The sequence below is a fragment of the Hippopotamus amphibius genome, chromosome 5 (assembly GCF_030028045.1).
Source record: "Hippopotamus amphibius kiboko isolate mHipAmp2 chromosome 5, mHipAmp2.hap2, whole genome shotgun sequence".
NCBI lineage: Eukaryota > Metazoa > Chordata > Mammalia > Artiodactyla > Hippopotamidae > Hippopotamus > Hippopotamus amphibius.
Window position 1 is genome coordinate 62,044,832 of NC_080190.1, and position 20,047 is coordinate 62,064,878.

Genomic DNA, 20,047 nt, shown 5'->3' on the forward strand with positions numbered 1-20,047 from the left:
GGAAGATTTTCCAGGATAGATCACATCTTGGGGCACAAATCAAGCTGTGGTAAATTCAAGAAAATTGAAATCACATCAAGCATCTTCTCTGACTTTAATGCCATGAGACTAGATATCAATTACAGGAAAAAAACTGCAAAAAATACAAACACATAGACGCTAAACAATACACTATTAAACACCCAGGAAATCATTAAAGAAATCAAAGAGGAAATCAAAAAATATCTAGAAACAAATGACAATGAAAACACAACAACCCAAAACCTATGGGATGCAGCAAAAGCAGTTCCAAGAGGGAAGTTTATAGCAATACAGTCCTACCGTAAGAAATAAGAAAAATATCAAATAAACAACCTAACCTTACACCTAAAACAATTAGAGAAAGAAGAACAAAGAAACCCGAAAGTAAGCAGAAGGAAAGAAATCATAAAGATCAGATCAGAAATAAATGAAAAAGAAAGGAAGGAAACAATAGCAAAAATTAATGAAACTAAAAGCTGGTTCTTTGAGAAGATTAACAAAATTGATAAACCATTAGCCAGACTCTTCAGGAAAAAAAGGGAGAAGACGCAAATCAACAGAATTAGAAATGAAAAAGGAGAAGTAACAACGGATACCTCAGAAATACAAAAGACCATGAGAGACTACTACAAGCAACTATATACCAATCAATTGGATAACCTGGAAGAAATGGATAAATTCTTAGAAAAATACCATCTTCCAAGACTGAACCAGGAAGAAATAGAAACTATGAACAGACCGATCACAAGTACAGAAATTGAGGCGGTGATTAAAAATCTCCCAACACACAAAAGCCCAGGGCCAGATGGATTCACAGGCAAATTCTATAAAACATTTAGAGAAGAGCTAACACTTATCCTTCTCAAACTCCTGCAAAATACAGTAGAAGGAGGAACACTCCCAAACTCATTCCACGAGGCCACCATCACTCTGATCCCAAAACCAGGCAAAGATGTCACAAAAAAAGAAAATTACAGGCCAATATCACTGATGAATATAGATGCAAAATTCCTCAACAAAATACGAGCTAACAGAATCCAACAGCACATTAAAAAGATCATACACCATGATCAAGTGGGGTGTATCCCTGGGATGCAAGGATTCTTCAATATACGCAAATCAATCAACATGACACATCAAATCAACAAATTGAAGGATAAAAACTATATGATCATCTCAACAGATGCAGAAAAAGCTTTTGACAAAATTCAACATCCATTTATGATAACAACTCTCCAGAAAATGGGCATAGAAGGAAATTACCTCAACATAATAAAAGCCATATATGACAAACCAAAAGCCAACATTGTTCTCAATGGAGAAAAACTGAAAGACTTCCCTCTAAGAACAGGAACAAGACAAGGGTGTCTACTCTCACCATTATTATTCAACATAGTTTTGGAAGTTTTAGCCACAGCAATCAGAGAAGAAAATGAAATAAAAGGAATCCATATTGAAAAAGAAGAAGCAAAATTGTCACTCTTTGCAGATGACATGATATTATACATAGAAAACCCTAAAGACTCTACCAGAAGACTGCTAGCACTAACTGATGAATTTAGTAAAGTAGCAGGATACAAAATTAATGCACAGAAATCTCTTGCATTCCTATACACTAACAACGAAAGAGCAGGAACAGAAATTAAGGAAACTCTCCCATTTACCACTGCAACAAAAAGAATAAAATACCTAGGAATAAACCTGCCTAAGGAGGCAAAAGATCTGTATGCAGAAAACTATAAGACACTGATGAAAGAAATCAAAGACGACACAAACAGATGGAGGGACATACCATATTCTTGGATTGGAAGAATCAATATTGTGAAAATGACTATACTACCCAAAGCAATTTACAGATTCAATGCAATCCCGATCAAAGTACCAATGGCATTTTTCACAGAACTAGAACAAGAAATCTTATGATTTGTATGCAAATGCAATAGACCCCGAATAGTCAAAGCAATCTTGAGAAGGAAAGATGGAGTTGGTGGAATTAGGCTTCCTGACTTCAAACTACACTACAAGGCCACAGTGATCAAGACAGCATGGTACTGGCACAAAAACAGAAAGGAAGATCAATGGAACAGAATAGAGAACTCAGAGGTAAGCCCAAGCACATATGGGCACCTTATCTTTGACAAAGGAGGCAAGAATATGCAATGGAAAAAAGACAGCCTCTTCAATAAGTGGTGCTGGGAAAATTGGACAGCAACATGTAAAAGAATGAAATTAGAACCCTTCCTAACACCATACACAAAAAGAAACTCCAAATGGATTAAAGACCTCAAAAAGGCCAGACACTATAAAATTCCTAGCAGAAAACAGAGGCAGAACACTCTATGACATACATCAAAGCAAGATCCTTTTTGACCCACCTCCTAGAATCATGGAAATAAAATCAAGAATAAACAAATGGGACCTCATGAATCTTAAAAGCTTTTGTGCAGTGAAAGAAACCATAAACAAGACAAGAAGGCAACCCTCAGAATGGGAGAAAATACTTGCCAACGAAGCAATGGACAAAGGATTAATCTCCAAAATATACAAGCAGCTCATCCAGCTTAATACCAAAAAAGCAAATAACCCAATCCACAAATGCGCGGAAGACCTAAATAGACATTTCTCCAAAAAAGACATACAGATGGCCAACAAACACATGAAAAGATGCTCAACATCACTAATCATTAGAGAAATGCAAGTCAAAGCCACAATGAGGTATCACCTCACATTGGTCAGAATGGCCATCATCAAAAAATCTAGAAACAATAAATGTTGGAGAGGGCGTGGAGAAAAGGGAACTCTCCTGCACTGTTGATGGGAATGTAAGTTGGTACAGTCACTATGGGAAACAGTTTGGAGGCTCCTTAAAAAACTAAAAATGGAACTACCATATGATCCAGTAATCCCAGTATTGGGCATATACCCAGAGAAAACCCTAATCCAAAAAGAAACGTGTACCATAATGTTTATTGCAGCACTATTTACAATAGCCAGGACATGGAAGCAACCTAAATGCCCATCAAGAAATGAATGGATAAAGAAGATGTGACATATATATACAATGGAATATTACTCAGCTATAAAAAGGAATGAGATGGAGCTGTATGTAATGAGGTGGATAGACCTAGAGTCTGTCATCCAGAGTGAAGTAAGTTAGAAAGAGAAAGATAAATATTGTATGCTAACTCATATATACGGAATCTAAAAAAAAAAACAAAACAAAAGGTACTGATGAACCCAGTGACAAGACAAGAATAAGGATGTAGATGCAGAGAATGGACTGGAGGACACGAGGGTGGGGTGGGGGGCGGGGGGTGAAGGGGAAGCTGGGACGAAGTGAGAGAGTAGCAAAGACATATATATACTACCAACTGTAAAATAGATAGCCACTGGGAAGTTGCCATATAACAAAGGGAGATCAGCTCGATGATGGATGATGCCTTAGAGGGCCAGGACGGGGAGGGTGGGGGGGAGTCGCAGGAGGGAGGGAATATGGCGATATGTGTATAAATACAGCTAACTGACTTTGGTGTACCTCAAAAACTGGTACAAGAGTGTAAAGCCATGATATTCCAATTAAAAAAAGAAAAAGAAAAAACACGTGTTGAGGAGACTGGATGGAGGGATTAGAAGATGTGAGCGCATATTACGGGCAGGGTCAACCCACCATCCACATGGAGAGAGCATAATAGCAATTTTAATAAGAAGCCCCTTATTCACCATCTAACTCAGTACCTCCTGTAAGAGGCACTCCAGGAAGAATTTCTGTCACCATCTCCTCAAAGTGCCACCTTTAGGTCCTCAAACACACCAAGACATCCCCAGTCAGGGCTTTTTCCTTGCTGTTTCTTCTGCCTGAAGCTCTTGCCTCAGATATGTGTGTGACTGAATCTCTTTCTTTATTCAAATATTGCCTTGTCAGAGGAAACCTGTCTGAGGAGTCCATCTAGAATAACATCTTTCTCCTTGTCCCGATTTATCTTTGTTGCCCTGAAAACCACATGACTTATGATGTAATTATTTATTATCTTTATCGTCTTATTAAATGTGTGTTCCATGCGGGCAGGGAGCCCACCCCCAGGGCCTGGAGCCTGTTGGTATATATAGTAGGTCTCAAGGAACATTTTTCGGTTGTGTGGTTTACAGTGGCTTCCTGGATGGCCTTGTTGCTTCCCAGAAAAACTCTACCCTAAGCCACCCTGAGTAATAGGCTCACCCTATGTAACGGGTCCATGGCCAAACAGCAATTCCTAGAGAGAGAACACTACCCACCTGACACTGGGATGGGCCGGCTTTGTAGTCGGCTCCTCTACCTTTTGCTTCCCTGCTGCTGATAAGGCTAATCAGTAGCAGAAAGAGACTCAGAGCAGGGGCACATTTACTCACATAATGGGGGACAGGACAAAGCGCCCTACTTCTGCTGAGCCGCACAGAATAATCCCTGGTAATAGGCAGCACTTACCATCCTGTCTTTCAATGGGTTGACTGTCTGGCACCACAGAGCTGGTAAAGCTGTTTATAGATGGGCTTTCACACCTGAGCAAGGAGAGTCTACTTCTGACCGTGCAGCTGAAGGTAAAACTTGAATGTGTCTTATCAATACATTGCAGTTCACTCACATGGAAGATCATGTTTACTCCTTTGGCCCCTAAAGGGTTGATCCTGTTGAAGCAATTCTTCACCAACAGTTCACATGCTGTCTAAACCTGTATTTCAAAGCTGTATTTGACATTAGAGATAAACGCAATTGGCTTGGAGGCTTGTTTTGTGTGTTGGCATTTGGCCTTGCTGGGCAGTGGGAGCTTTTGAGCTGACAGTTCAAACAGTATCTTCTGATGGAGAGTGGTCACATGGATATGGCTGTGGGTCTCAAATGAAACATTTTTTGGGTTGCTATGAATATAATTATGTTTTGCATGACACTGATTTTTAAAAATCTAACTAATAAAAGTAAACAGCTCACAGGGTGGGGGAGTGAGGGCTGAAAAATAATATTAGGACTTTAGTAAGATAATTAACTCAGCACTCAGCTATATCATATATTCTGCATTTGTCCTTCACAACTTGCAGCTCATGCCACTCATGCAAGCATTTCTCCTTGTCACCAGGGCCTGCTGGCTCTGGGCACAGAGAATGGACGGTGACTCGAAACTCTTTTCCTTCAGGATGGGGGGTGGTGGAAATGTGGTGAAAAACGTGACTCAGTATATTTAATGCCCGTTACTGGACCACAAAAATGGCTGAGGCCCAGACAGGAGACAGGCAGAGATCACGGCCTTTTGTTAAGGACCTTCCAGCATGATATAAACCAACTCTGAAACAAGCATACACACCCATTTCCACCTTGTGCTACCCACCCTGTCTCACTCAATAAGACGGTGGGTCCTTAAACAGCAGGGTCTATGAATCATTTTCCTGGGCCTAGAAACGGCCTGGAACAGGCTGCTCAATAATGATTGTTTAAAAGAATTAAATGATCACAAAACAGAATTACAGAAATGGAGGGACTTCAGAGATCATCGAGTCCAAGGACTTGGTTTCATAGAGAAGGGCGTGAAGAGCTGAAATAATCTGCCTAAGATCGCATAAGGCTGGCAGCCACCAACAACCAGGGCTTTTGGTTCCTTGCCAGACCTTTTTCCATTAGAAAAACAAACGTTTCAGAGCTGGAAGTGGTCTTGGCATTCGTGAAATATCTTTCTGTTTTGTGTGTCTGTGTGTATATGTGCATATGTACTGGGTCACAACTAATTTCTTTCTGCTTGTGGTATAAAAAAGAAAAAAGTGAAAGTCATCCCTCTAACACTCTCATTTTATAGATGAAGAGACTGAAGTCCAGAGTCACAATGTAGCTTCTGGGGTTACACACTCATGTGGGGCAGGCAGCACCAGGACTCCTTATTCTCCAGGAGCTAAACCTGGGGTTTTCCTGGGTGAAAGCGCCAGGCCCTCCAGAGCTTAGGAACCTGCCAAAGTGCCCATGGGGAGGTGAGACTGTGTCACCCAACCCCAGTAAAACACTCAGTGAGGGTAAAGACCTTGAATGTGTGGCAGTGCTTAATGCACAGTCAGTACTCAGAAGGTGTTTGCTGATTGAATGAAGTACTAAGGGTATTTTGAGGCAGACCATGTAGAGAATGGCTACAAAGTTACAATGTCAGCGTATACTTTAACAGAACATTTACATCTAAATGCATCTTGTGTCTAAAGAATTCACCTTTTGAGGCTATGGACATTTATTTTAATATGCTACTACTGTTCAAAATACTTCTGAAAGCTCTCTTTTGGCATTTCCTCCTGCGTTCTTTAATTAAGGTCTATAAAAACCAAGGTCTCGTTACTTTAGAGTCACATTTTCTTTTTGACCTAAACAACTCTATTTCAAATTTCCTGTCATGTTCATCATATTTTATTTATTCAAAGGTGTTTGTTAAATGTCTTTTGCAGGCCAGCATCACTGAGTTCAAGATTTAGAATTCAATCACTCTGTATATAAGCAGTGCATATTCATTGAATGCCAAGAACTGCTTACAAGCACGTCATGTAAAATGATTTATTTGATCCCCACAACAACTTTAAAGGGTCAGTATGGAAACTGAAGCTTGGAGAGGTTAGACTAATTGCCCCACAACACAAAGGTGGGAAGAGATAGGTTGGACACTCTGATATTTACCAAGTCAGAACATACTCTTCAATATAATTTTTAAGGGCTCTGTGGCATTCCATTGTACACACGGACTATGACTTATCAAAGCAGCCTTCTACTGCAGAACATTTCAATTCTTTCCATTAAAAATATTTAAAGAAATTATGTGATCAACATCCTTGGACATAAATCTTTACATGTGTCACCTGATCTTTTCTTCAGAAGAAAATTCTAGATGTAGTATTACCAGGTCACGTTTTTAGGGCTTTTAACTTCCTTCTTCAGTATATGAAGTCCTTGCTTCCCAGTAGTTATATTATCATTATTTATATAATTGCCAATCTGGAATGTATAAAATGGTAACTTCTTATGTTGATCTGCATTTCCATGTTCATTAGTGAGGAAAACATTTCTTTTTTTCATTTGTATTCTACTTTTGTGAATTGCCTTTTGTTCATTTTTTCCACTGGGATATATGTCTTTTCCCTTCTGCTTTGCAAGAGTGTTTTTAAAATTAAGGATATTAAGCCTTTGTCTACATTTCATATTGCCAACATTTTATCCTTGTTTGTGGTTTGCCTTTTCATTGTTTTAAATCAAGTAGATTTCAAAGTTTTAGGTAGGCAAATCTATGCATTTTTTGTGATTTTTTGCTTTGAAAATCCTTTATGACTCAAGATTATATAAATACTTTCTATATTTTCTAGTTATTTTGTTTAAGGTATTTTAAAAAATAACCCATATTTGAAAATTTATCTTGCTGACTGGTATGCAGTGGGAGCTCTAGCTTAATTTTCCCAAACAGAAACCAACTATCCCAGCACTCTTTGTTTGAATAATATTTTCCCCCTTTGATTTTTTTATTGAAATTTATAACATTAGTTTCAGGTATATAGCATAATGATTCAATACTTGTAAATATTGCAAAATGATCACCACAATAAGTCTAGTTAACATCTGTCATCATAGTTACAAATTTTTTTTTTCTTGTGATGGGAACTTATAAGATCAACTCTTGGGACTTCCCTGGTGGTCCAGTGATTAGGAATTGCCTTTCAGGCAGAGGATGCAGGTTTGATCCCTGGTCGGGGAACTAAGATCCCACATGTTGCGGGGCAACTAAGCCCATGCGCTGCAATTACGGAGCCCATGCACTCTAGAGCCTGAGTGCCACAACTAGAGAGAAGCCCATCCGCTGCAACAAAGAGCCTGCGCGCAGCGACAAAAGATCCTGAAAGATCCCGCATGCCACAGTGAAGATCCTGTGTGCCACAACTAAGACCCCACGTAGCCAAAAAAAAAAAAAAAAAGATCAACTCTCTTAGCAACTTTCAAGTATGCAGTACAGCATCATTCACTACAGTCACCATGCTATACATTACATCCCCATGACTTATTTTATAATATACTGGAAGTTTGTACCTTTTGACCTGCTTCACCCATTTCACCCACCCCTGCTCCACCTCTGATTTAAATGCTATACTTTTATCATACACTAAATATTTGTATATACTTGGGTTTGTTTCAAAGTTTTAAATTTTTTTCACTGATCTGTCTATTCTACGCCAAATCTTGCTGTTTTAATTACTCTGGCTTTATAGTAGGTTTTAATACTTAATTTCAGTATTAAGAAGTAAAATATTAATTTAAGGTGTGCAACTTCACAGATGTTGCAAAATTATCACCACAGTCAAGGTAATTAACATAGCCATCACTTCACATAGTTACCCTTTTCTTTTCTTTTTTTCTTTTGTTTTCTTTTTCTTTTCTTTTTTGTGGTAAGAACACTTAAGATCTACCCTCTTAGCAATTTCAAGTACAAAATACAGTATTGTTAACTACAGTCACATTGCTGTACATGTATTTATCTTCTTTTATGTAAAATCTACCTCTTTCCTTCAGGTAGATCTTCATATATTTTATTTTTAGTTTATTTTTAAACTTTAAGTTTATTCCTGGTGCTATATATACATGTACATACATACACATACAAATATGTATACACACATATACACAGGTATACCTTGGAGATATTGTGCCTTCAGTTCCAGGCAACTGCAATAAAGTGAAAGTCACAATAAAGTGAGTCACATGAAGTTTTTTGGTTTTCCTGTGCATATAAAAGTTATGCTGACATCATCCTGTAGTCTATTAAGTGTACAATAGTGTCATATATAAAAAATTGCACATACCTTAATTTAAAACACTTTATTGTTAAAAAATGCTAACTACCACCTAATCCTTGATTATCTGATCCTTTTTGCTGATGGAGGGTCTTGCCTCGATGCTGATGGCTGCTGACTAGTCAGGGTGGTAGTTGCTGAAGGTTGGCGTGGTTATCTGCAATCTCTTTTCTCTCTTTTTTCTCTTTTATAAATTTATTTATTTATTTATTTATTTTTATTGGCTGTGTTGGGTCTTTTTTGCTGTGTGCGGGCTTTCTTTTTAGTTGTGGTGGTGAGTGGGGGCTACTCTTCATTGTGGTGCGCGGGCTCCTCATTGCCGCGGCTTCTCTTGTTGCGGAGCACGGGCTCTAGTCGCATGGGCTTCAGTAGTTGCAGCACATGGGCTCAATAGTTGTGGCTCACGAGCTCTAAAGCGCAGGCTCAATAGTTGCGGCGCAAGGGCTTAGTTGCTCCAAGGCATGTGAGATCTTCCTGGAGCAGGGATCAAACCCATGTCCCCTGCATTGGCAGGCGGATTCTCAACCACTGCACCACCTGGGAAGCCCCTATCCGCAATTTCTTAAAATAAGACAACAACGAAGTTTGCCACAGGAATGAACCATTCCTTTCATGAATAATTTTTCTATAGCATGTGATGCTGTTTGATAGCATTTTACCCACAGTAGAACTTCTTTCAAAATTGGAGTCAATCCTCTGTTTTATCCTGCTGCTTTATCAACTAAGTTTATATAATATTCTAAATCATTTATAGTCATTTCAAGTTTTATCCCGTTAAAGTTTTTTCATGGGATTGCAGCAATTCAGTCACATCTTGAGGTTCTATGTCTATGCTAGTTCTCTTGATATTTCCATCTGCAGTTACTTCCTTTAATTGAAGTTTCAAACCCATCAAAGTCATCCATAAGGGTTGGAACCAACTTCTTTGAAACTCCTGTTAATGTTGATATTTTGACTTCTTCCCATGAATCACAAATGTCCTTAATGGCATCTGAAATGGTGAATCCTTTCCAGAAGGTTTTCAATTGACTTTGCCCAGATCCAACAGAGGAATCACCATCTATGGCAGCTATAGCCTTACAAAATGTACTTCTTAAATAATAAGACTTAAAAGTCAAAACAACTCCTCCATCCAAGGATGGCAGAATGGATGTTGTGTTAGCCGTCATGAAAACAACACTAATCTTTGCACATCTCCCTCAGAGCTCTTGGGCGACCAGGTGCACTGTCAGTGAGCAGCAATACTTTCAAAGGAATCTTTCTTCTCTGAGCAGTAGGTCTCAACAGTGAACTTAAAATGTCCAGTAAACCATGTTGTAAACAGATGTGCTGTCATACAGGCTTTATTCTCGACTTATAGAGCACAGGCAGAGTAGACCTGGCCTCGTTCCTCAAGGGCCCTAGGATTTTTTGAAGGGTAAATGATCATTGGTGTCAACCTAAAGACAGCGGCTGCATTAGCTCCTAACAAGACAGCCAGCCTGTCCTTTGAAGCTTTGAAGCCAGGCATCGACTTCTCCTCTCTAGCTATGAAAGACCTAGGTGGAATTTTCTTCCAATAGAAGGCTGTTTCATCTATGTTGAAAATCTGTTTAGTGTAGCCACCTTCCTGAACTATCTTAGCTACATCTTCTGGCTAATTTGCTGCAGCTTCTACATCAGCACTTGCTACTTTACCTTGCACTTTTATGTTATCGAGACAGCTTCTTTCCTCAAACCTGATGAATCAACCTCTGCTAGCTTCATTCTTCTCTTCTGCAGCTTCCTCATCTCTCTCAGTCGCCACAGAATTGAAGGGTGTTAGACTCTTGCTCTGGATTAGGCTTTGGTTTAAGAGAATATTGTGGCTGGTTTGATCTTCTATCCAGACCACTCAAATGTTCTCCATATCAGCAATAGGCTGTTTTTCTTTCTTATCATTAGTGTGTCCTCTGGAGTAGCACTTTTAACTTCCTTCAAGAACTTTTCCTTTGCTTTCACGACTTGGCTACTAGCATGAGAGGCCTAGCTTTCAGCCTGTCTCGGCTTTCAACATACTTTCCTCACTAAGCTTAATCCTTTCTACCTTTGATTTGAAGTGAGAGACATGTGACTCTTCCCTTCACTTGAACAGTTAAGAGCCATTGTAGGGTTAGTAAATGGCCTAATTTCAATACTGTTGTGTCTCGGAGAACAGGGAGGCCCAAGGAGAGGGAGAGAGATGGGGGAACAGCCAATTGGTGGAGCAGTCAGAACACACACACCATTTATCAATGAAGTTCAGGGTCTTACACAGGTGTGGTTTGTAGCACCCCCAAACAATTACAGTAGTAACATTACAGGCCACTGATCACATATCACCATAACAAACAAAGCAGTTATGAAAAAGTTTGAGATATTGCAAGAATTACCAAAATGTGACACAGAGACACAAGGTGAGCAAACGCTGTTAGAAAATATGGCATCAGCAGACTTGCTCAACATGGTATTGCCACAAACCTTCAATTTGCAAAAAAAAAAAAAATGCCATATCTGTAAAGCACAATAAAGCAAAGTGAAATGAAACAAGGCATACTTGTATACATTTTTATATATTTATATAAAATTGCTGTAATTGCTATTTGAATGGGATCTTTGTCTTCTCATTTTATTTTCAAATGGATTATTGACAGTGAATATTCATTTAGTCACTCAGCAAATACTTACTGTCCACTGTGTGCCAGGCACTGTGCTAGACACCAGGACTATGCAAGTTCAAAACATACGTGGTCTGTGTATAATACAATAAATTCTAAAGTATTGATCATTCTTGCATTTCTGGGCCAGGCCCTGCTTGGTAATGGAATACTATTATTTTAATATGTTGTAGTAATACATTAGATTTGGTGGTATTTCATTTAGGATGTATGCTTATAAATTCTGTGTAAGTAGCTTAAGTGAGACTACTCTGATCTGGCCTGTGTGGGTGTGGGTGTGGGTGTGTGTTTATGTTAGCTTTGTAAAATAAATTGAAAACTTTGCCATTATTCTTACTGTTTATATAGCATTGGAATTAAGTATTTCATTCTTATCCAGTGACAATCACCTTAAATCATAAAGTTCAAACGCGAAGACTGGAACAGAGAAAAAGCCCCAGGTTTCTTGAATCTCAGACCTTTGAAAGAATTTATGGAACTGGGACAGAATAGAGAGTTATACAACAATAAGCCAGATGATAAGAAATATATTTCTTGTTTCAGTTCTGTCCCCTCACGGGAGAACAGTGGCCTTGTATGCTCACTTCTTGAAAGGACTGGCTTTTTTCCCAGGGAGGACACCAAGTATGCCCTTGTTCTGAAGCTGTTCATAGTCTCGGTCAATACAAGACTGGACTGATGCTTTGGGGCAGGGCTGACGGATTTGGTTTGTATGAGGTGAGTAGAAAACTCCAGTGATGACGAGGCCGGGGCCAAAAGCAGCACCACTATTGTTCCTTTCTCAAAGAATCTCCCGGCATCAGACACAATTAAGGTTCCCACTTCTTGTCTTCATTCTCCGAGTCTTTCTGAATCTGCACGGCTGTACCTAAACCTACCAGGCCAGGTCCATGCTGCTGCAGAGTCCAATATCACAACAAACCTGTAAGCCCCAAACCCCGGTTCTGTGATATAATCCCTCTCATAATGTTTTTTATTTACGTCCCTGAATGTGTCTTTCAGTTTTTAAATTCAAGCGCCTTCCCTCTTACCTGCCCTGACTAAGAACCTTTCAGCACGTGGGGTTCCTAAATCCATTTCCGGTAACTCTCATATTAGATTTCTATTGCCGTGTAACAAATTGCCACAAACGTAAAACAACACCCATTTATTATCTCACTGTTCTGCAGTCACAAGTCTGGTGGGCTTTCTCAAAATGTCGAAATTTAGGTGTCAGCAGGGCTTTGTTCCATTCTGGAGGCTCTGGGGAAGAATCCACTAACACGTCCACCTTGGTTGTTAGTGACATACAGTTCCTTGTGGTTGTAGGGCTGAGGGCTAGTTTCCTGCCTGGCTGTCAGCCTGGAGCCCCTTTTACCTCCTTAAATTTTCCTTGTCATATTGCTTCTACATCTTCAAAGCCAGCAATGACGCTTTGAGTCTTCACTCTTCGATTCTGTCTGACTTCTCTTTCTGTCTCCTCTCTCCTGCCTTCTACTGGAGAAAGTTCTCTGCTTGTAAAGACTCATGTGATTGGACTGGGCTCACCCACATCACATAGAATAACCTCTTTATTTTAATGTTTGTAACCTTAATCACATCTGCAATGTCCCTTTTGCCATGTTACATAATATGCTCATAGGTTTTGGGGATTAGGACATAGACATCTTTGTGGGACCATTATGTTTATCCATAGTCTTTTTTTTTTTTTTTTGGCACACGGGCTTAGTTGCTCCGCGGCATGTGGGATCTTCCTGCAGCTGGGATCAAACCCGTGACCTCTGCATTGGCAGGCGGATTCTTAACCACTGCACCACCTAGGAAGCCCCACCATTATGTTTATCAAAGCTTTCATCTCTTTATTTCCTATGCAGGATATTTTAGAGCCATCATTTCCCTTCAGGAAGAAGTGGAAGACAGTACCACCCTTTGGGAAAAAATAAACTACCAGCCACCATCACGCCCAGAACTCACACAGACATCATGCTTTTAGCTTATGACGATAAAGCTGTTTGATTCTGGCATCAAACTTAGTAAAATTAATTTGGTTGGATTTAAGATTTGAGATAGCCAAATATTGACACACCATTAGGTGGCACTTGATTAGAAAGCTTGCTTCTGTCTGAATTTTTCCAAGGCAGCAGTCTGCAAGATGGAAAGGAAACTCTGATGTAAAAGGGGGTGGGGGGGTGGGTAGAGTTAGGCATGGCATCTTCAGCAATTACAGGAAAATTCTTAAAGGCAAAAACTATCTAAGACTTGAATGTAATTTGTATATTCAAGCCGATTTTAGAGAATTTAATTATTGCTTAGCAAATGTAAATGCAGTATTTAAAATCTTTTACACATGATACATTTTAAAAATCCTGGGGTCAAAAAATTACCTCTAATGTATTTTTAATGCCTGCAGCATTTGTCCTATGTTAGCAATGAGCAAATATTCATAGAACACTTAATATATGCAGGGCAGGCATATAATGAGCACCACTATGTCCTCCTATTTACCTTTGGTCCATATTTTGCACCAAGCTGTGTTTCTCTGAAATAGCACTGTCCAACAGAAATAGAATGCCAGCCATATATGTAATTTTTCACAGCTTTTTTGAGATATAATTTACATACCATAAAGTTCACATGTTAAAGCATATGATTCAATGTTTTTTAGTATATTTATAGAGTTGTGCAATCATTACATAATCTAATTTTAGAACTTTTTCATCATCTCCAACAGAAAACTTGTACCCATAAGCAGTCACTTCCCATTCTCCCCTGCACTTAGGCCTAGTCCACTGCTAATCTACTTTCAATTTCTACAGAATTGCCTATTCTGGACTTTCTATATAAATGGGGTCATATAATATGCAGTGTTCTGTGATGGCTCTTTCACTTTGCATAATATTTTTGAGGTTCATTCATGTTGTAGTATCTGTCGGTACCTGATTCCTTTTTATGGCTGAATAATATTCCATTGTATGGATATAGCATATTTGTTTATCCATTGATCGGTTGATGGACATTTGAATTGCTTCTGATTTTTGGCTATTTTGAATAATGCTGCTCTGGAGCATTCTTTGTGTGGAATGTAATCTTCCTTCTTTTGGGTAGATATGTAGAAGTGAAATTGCTGGGTTAAATGATAATTCCATGTTTAGCTTTTTGAGGAACTGCCCAACTGTCTGTCAAAAATGGCTGTACCATTTTATATTATCAACACATATGTAATTTAAAAATTGGTTTTATTGAGGTATAACTGATTTACAATGAAATGTACGTATATGAAGTATTTATTTGATGTTTTGACATATGTATATACCTGTAAAGCCACAACCAAAATCAAGATAATGATCATATGCATCACTCCAAAATTTCCCTCATGCCTTTGTTTTTTTTTTAATTAATTAATTAATTAACTTTCATTTACTGGCTGTGTTGGGCCTTCGTTGCTGCGTGTGGGCTTTCTCTAGCTGTGGCAAGCTGGGGCTACTCTTCGTTGCGGTGTGCGGGCTTCTCAGTGCAGTGGCTCCTCTTGCTATGGAGCACAGGCTCTAGGTGCATGGGCTTCAGTAGTTCTGGCACAGGGGCTCAGTAGCTGTCGCTTGCGGGCTCTCAGAGCATAGGCTCAGTAGTTGTGGCATACGGGCTTAGTTGCTCCACTGCATGTAGGATCTTCCTGAGCCAGAGATCAAACCTGTGTCCTCTGAATTGGCAGGCAGATTCTTAACCACTACACCACCAGGGAAGTCCCCCCTCATGCCTCTTTGAAATCCATTCTTCCCATCCCTCCCCACTCCATCACCCTATTATTCCCAAGCAAACACTGATCTTCTTTCTGTCACTATGGTTTAGTTCGCATTTTCTAGAATTTTACATAAATGGAATCACACAGTAGCTTTTTGTCTGGCTTTCTTCAGTGAACATAATTATTATAACATCTATCCATGTTGTTGACTAGATCAGTAATTCATTCTTTTTTATTGATGAGTAGTGTGTGTGTGTGTGTGTGTGTATCAAGATCATGTAACATCTTACAGAAAAACCCGAACAAACTTTTTGGCCAACCCAATATAAATTTGTTCATTCATTCACCTGTTGATGGATATTTGGGTTGTTTCTAGTTTAGGGCTATTACAAAAAAAGCTGCTATGAACACTCATGTACAAGTCTTTGTATGGACATATACTTGCATTTTGTAGGGGTAAATACCTGAATGGAAAGTTTGGATTATGTAGTAGGTATATATCTAACATTTTAAGAAACTTCCAAACTTCTCTCCAAAGTGGTTGCACCATTTTATACTCCAATCATCTGTATATGAGAGTCCCAGTTCCTCCACATCTTCACCAATACTTGATATGGTCAGCTTAAAAAATTCTATTGATTCTAATAGGTGGGAAGAGGTACCTATTTCTGGTTTTAATTTGCATTTTCTTAATTACCAGTGGTGCTGAACATCTTTTCAAGAGCTTATTTGGTGAAGTGTGTGTTTAAATGTTTCTCTATTTATAAAAATGGTTTTTTTATTGAGCATAATAAAGAGCTTGTTATATATTCTTGATACAAGTCCTTTATCAGATATATGTTTTGCAAATATATTTTTCCATTCTGGGGCTTATCTTTTCATTCTCTTCACAGTGTCCTTTGAAGAGCAGAGCTTTTTATTAATAATTAAAAAAAAATTTTGACTGCGTGGCTTGTGGGATTTCAGTTCCCTTTCCAGGAGTTGAACCTGGGCCATGGCAGTGACAGCGCCAAATCTCAACCATTAGGCCACCAGGGAACTCCCAGAGCTTTTAATTTTGATAAAGTCCAAATTATTGATTTTCCTTTTGGGGATTATGCTTGTGGTGTCATAACTAAATTTTTTTCTTTGTCTAATTGACCACAAGGATTTTCTGCTATTTCTTTTGTAGAAGTTTTATAGTTTTAGGCTTTATATTAGGTAAATGGTCAGTTTTGAGATAATTTTTGTGTATGAGATATGCAAGATATATATTGTGAAATATGGATTGAAGGTTTTTTTTTCTTTTTTGGTTTGTTTGTTTGGTTTTGTGGCAAAGGACTATGTGTGCTACTTATTTGTTGAAAATAAATTTCAGCACGATTTGTTGAAAAAACTATCCGTTCTCCACCAAATTGCTTTTGGACTTTTTTTTTTTAATCAATCAATCAATTTATTTATTTATCTTTTTTGGCTGCATTGGGTCTTCATTGCAGTGCACGGGCTTCTCACTGCAGTGGCTTCTCTTTTTGCGGAGCATGGGCTCTAAGTGTGTGGGCTTCAGTAGTTGTGGTGCACAGGCTTAGTTGCTTCGTGGCATGTGGGATCTTTCCAGACCAGGGCTCAAACCCGTGTCCCCTGCATTGGCAGGCAGATTCTTAACCATTGTACCACCAGGGAAGTCCCTGCTTTTGGACTTTTAACAAAAGTCTGTTGCCACAGAAATAAAATTTCAGAAATAAACGGGTACAATTTGATCAATTGAATTTTGACAAGGGTTATAAGACCATTTACTATTTGTTGAGAGAATAATCTTCTCAACGAATAGTGATGCAACAACTGGATATTCATATATGAAAGAATGAAAGTGAACCCCTTACTTCACACCATACACAAAAATTAACTAAAACAACTCATAGACCTAAATGTAAGAGCTAAACCCATAAAACACTTATAAGAAAACAAAAAGTAAATATTTGTGACCTTGGGTTAGATAATAGTTTCTTAGGTATGACACCAAAAGCACAAGTGACAAAAGAAAAAAAATAGATAAATTGGGCTACATCAAAATTAGAATCTTCTGGGAATTCCCTGGTTGTCTAGTGGTTAGGACTCTGTGCTTCCACTGCAGGCTCCCAGGGTTTGACCCCTGTTCGGGGAACTAAGATCCGGCAAGCCACACGGTGCAGCCAAAAAAAAAAAAAAATCAAGATTAGAATCTTCTGTGCTGCAAATAATGCCAACATGAAAGTGAAAAGACAACTTACAGAATGGAAGAAAACATGTGCAGAATGTATTTTCGGAAAAGGAATTCCACTCAGAATATATTAAAAAATCTTACGACTTAAGAATAAGACATAACCCAATTAAAAAATGAGCTAAGGATTTGAAAACACATTCATCCAAAGAAGATTTATAAATGATTGATAATACATGAAAAGATGTTTAACATCATTAATCATTAGGGAAATGTATATGAAAACCACAATGAGATACCACTTCACACCTACTAGGATGGCTATAGTAATAAAAACAAAACAAAACTGAAAAACAACAATAACCCCCAAATTAAAAATGTTGATGAGAATGTGGAGAGGTTGAAAATCTTGTACACTGCTGCTGGGAATGTAAAATAGCTAGGCCACTGTGGAAAACATTTTAGTGGTTTCTCAAAAAATTAAAAATACAATTACCAGATGATCCTAAGTATATAACCAAAGCAATTGAAAACAGGAACTCAAACAGATCCTTGTATGACAATAATCACTGTAGCATTATTCACAATAGCCAAAAGGTAGAAAGAATTCAAGTGTCCATCAAGAGGTGAATAGGTAAACAAGAGGTGGTATAGACATACAGTGGAACAGTATTCAGCCATAAAGAGGAATGACACCTGACGCATGCCATACGCTGGGTAAATGTTGAAAACATTATGCTAAGTGAAATAATCCAGGGATAAAAAGGCAAATAATGTATGATTTCACTTATATAAAATATCTAGAATGGACAAATTAATTGCAACAGAAAGTATATTAGAGGTTGCCAGGGGCTGGGAGAAAGGGGAATGGAATTTTATTGCCTAATAGGTACAGAGTTTCTGATTGGGGTGATAGAAAAGTTTTGGAAATTGATAGTGGTAATGGTTGCACAACACTGTGAATGTAATTAATGCCACTAAATTGCATACTTAAAATGGCATATTTTACATTATATTTTACCACAATTAAAAAAAAAAAGAGATACCACTTCACATTTACTACAATGGATATAATAAAAAAGACAAGCAATAACAAGTGTTGGCAGGATGTGGAGAAAATGGAAACCATATAACTCTGGTGAGAAAGTAAAATTTTGTGGCTGTTTTGGAAAACAGTTTTGCATTCCTTTAAAAAGTGAAACATATCCAATAATTCCACCCTTATATATCTATCCAAGAGAAATGAAAACATTATGTTTTCACACAGGTTCCACACAAAAATTTGTACACGAATGTCCATGGCAACACTATTCATAGCAGCCAAAGAGTAGGAACAACCCGGTGTCCATTAACTGATGAATGAACAAACAAAATGTGACATATCCTTACAATATAATATTATTCAATATTTATAAGGAATGGAGTACTGATGCATGGTACAATACAGATGAACCTTCAAAAAATTACCCAAAGTGAAAGAAGGCAGTCACAGAAGACCAACTACTGTATGATTCTACTGACACCAAATGTGCAGAATAAGCAAATCTGAAGAAACAGAAAGTAGATTAGTGGCTGCTTAGGGCTGAGAGGAAGGTAGCGGCAGAAATAGAGAGTGATTACTAACAAGTACAGGGTTTCTTTTTCAGTGGACAAAAATGTTCCATAGATGGGAATTCCCTGGCAGTCCAGTGGTTAGGACTCTGTGCTTCCACAGCAAGGGGCATGGATTCGATACCTGGCAGGGAACTAAGATCCTGCATGCCGTGCTGTGTGGCCCCCCCAAAAAAAAGTTCCACAGATTGTGGGGATCATTACACAGCTCTGTGAACTTACTAAAAAACGTTGAATTGTACATTTTAAATGGGTGAACAATATGGTTTGTAAGTTACATTTATAAAGCTTTTAAAGAACCACTTGTCCATATCCATATGGTTCTATTTCTGGACTCTGTTCCATTTATCTGTCCATCTTTATGCCGATGCCACACTGTCTCGATTACTGTGGCTTTAGAATACGTCTTGATCAGGTAATGTAAACCCTCTGATGTTGCTCTTCTTTTTCAAAGTTGTTTTGCCTATTCTAGGTCCTGCGTATTTCCATACAAATTTTAGAATCAGCTTGTCAGTTTGTGCAAAAAAGAGTAGTGGAATTTTCATTGTGATTGCATAGCTTCTATAGATCAACTTAGGGACAATTGATATCTTAACATTGTTGTTGTCTATCCATGAAGAAGATGTATTTATTTTTATTTAGGTCTTCTTTTTTCTCTCAGCAGTGTTTTCTAGTTTCCAATGTAAAGGACTTTCACATATTTTGTCAGATTTATCCCCAAGTATTTCATACATTCTGTGTTTTAGTAAGTGATGTTTTATTAATTTTAACTTCTCATTTTCACTGTTAGAATATAGAAATACAATCTTTGTTTATTAATCTTGTATCCTTCAACATCGCTAAACCCACTTATTAGTTTTAGTGCTTTTTTTCTAGATTCCATTGGATGTCTACATAGGCAATTTGTATCGTCTGCAAATAGAGACAGTTTTACTTCTCCAACCTGGCTGCTTTCTTTTTTTCTTGCCTGACAGCAGTGGCCAGTACCTCTAGTATAATGTTGAATAGAAATGCGGA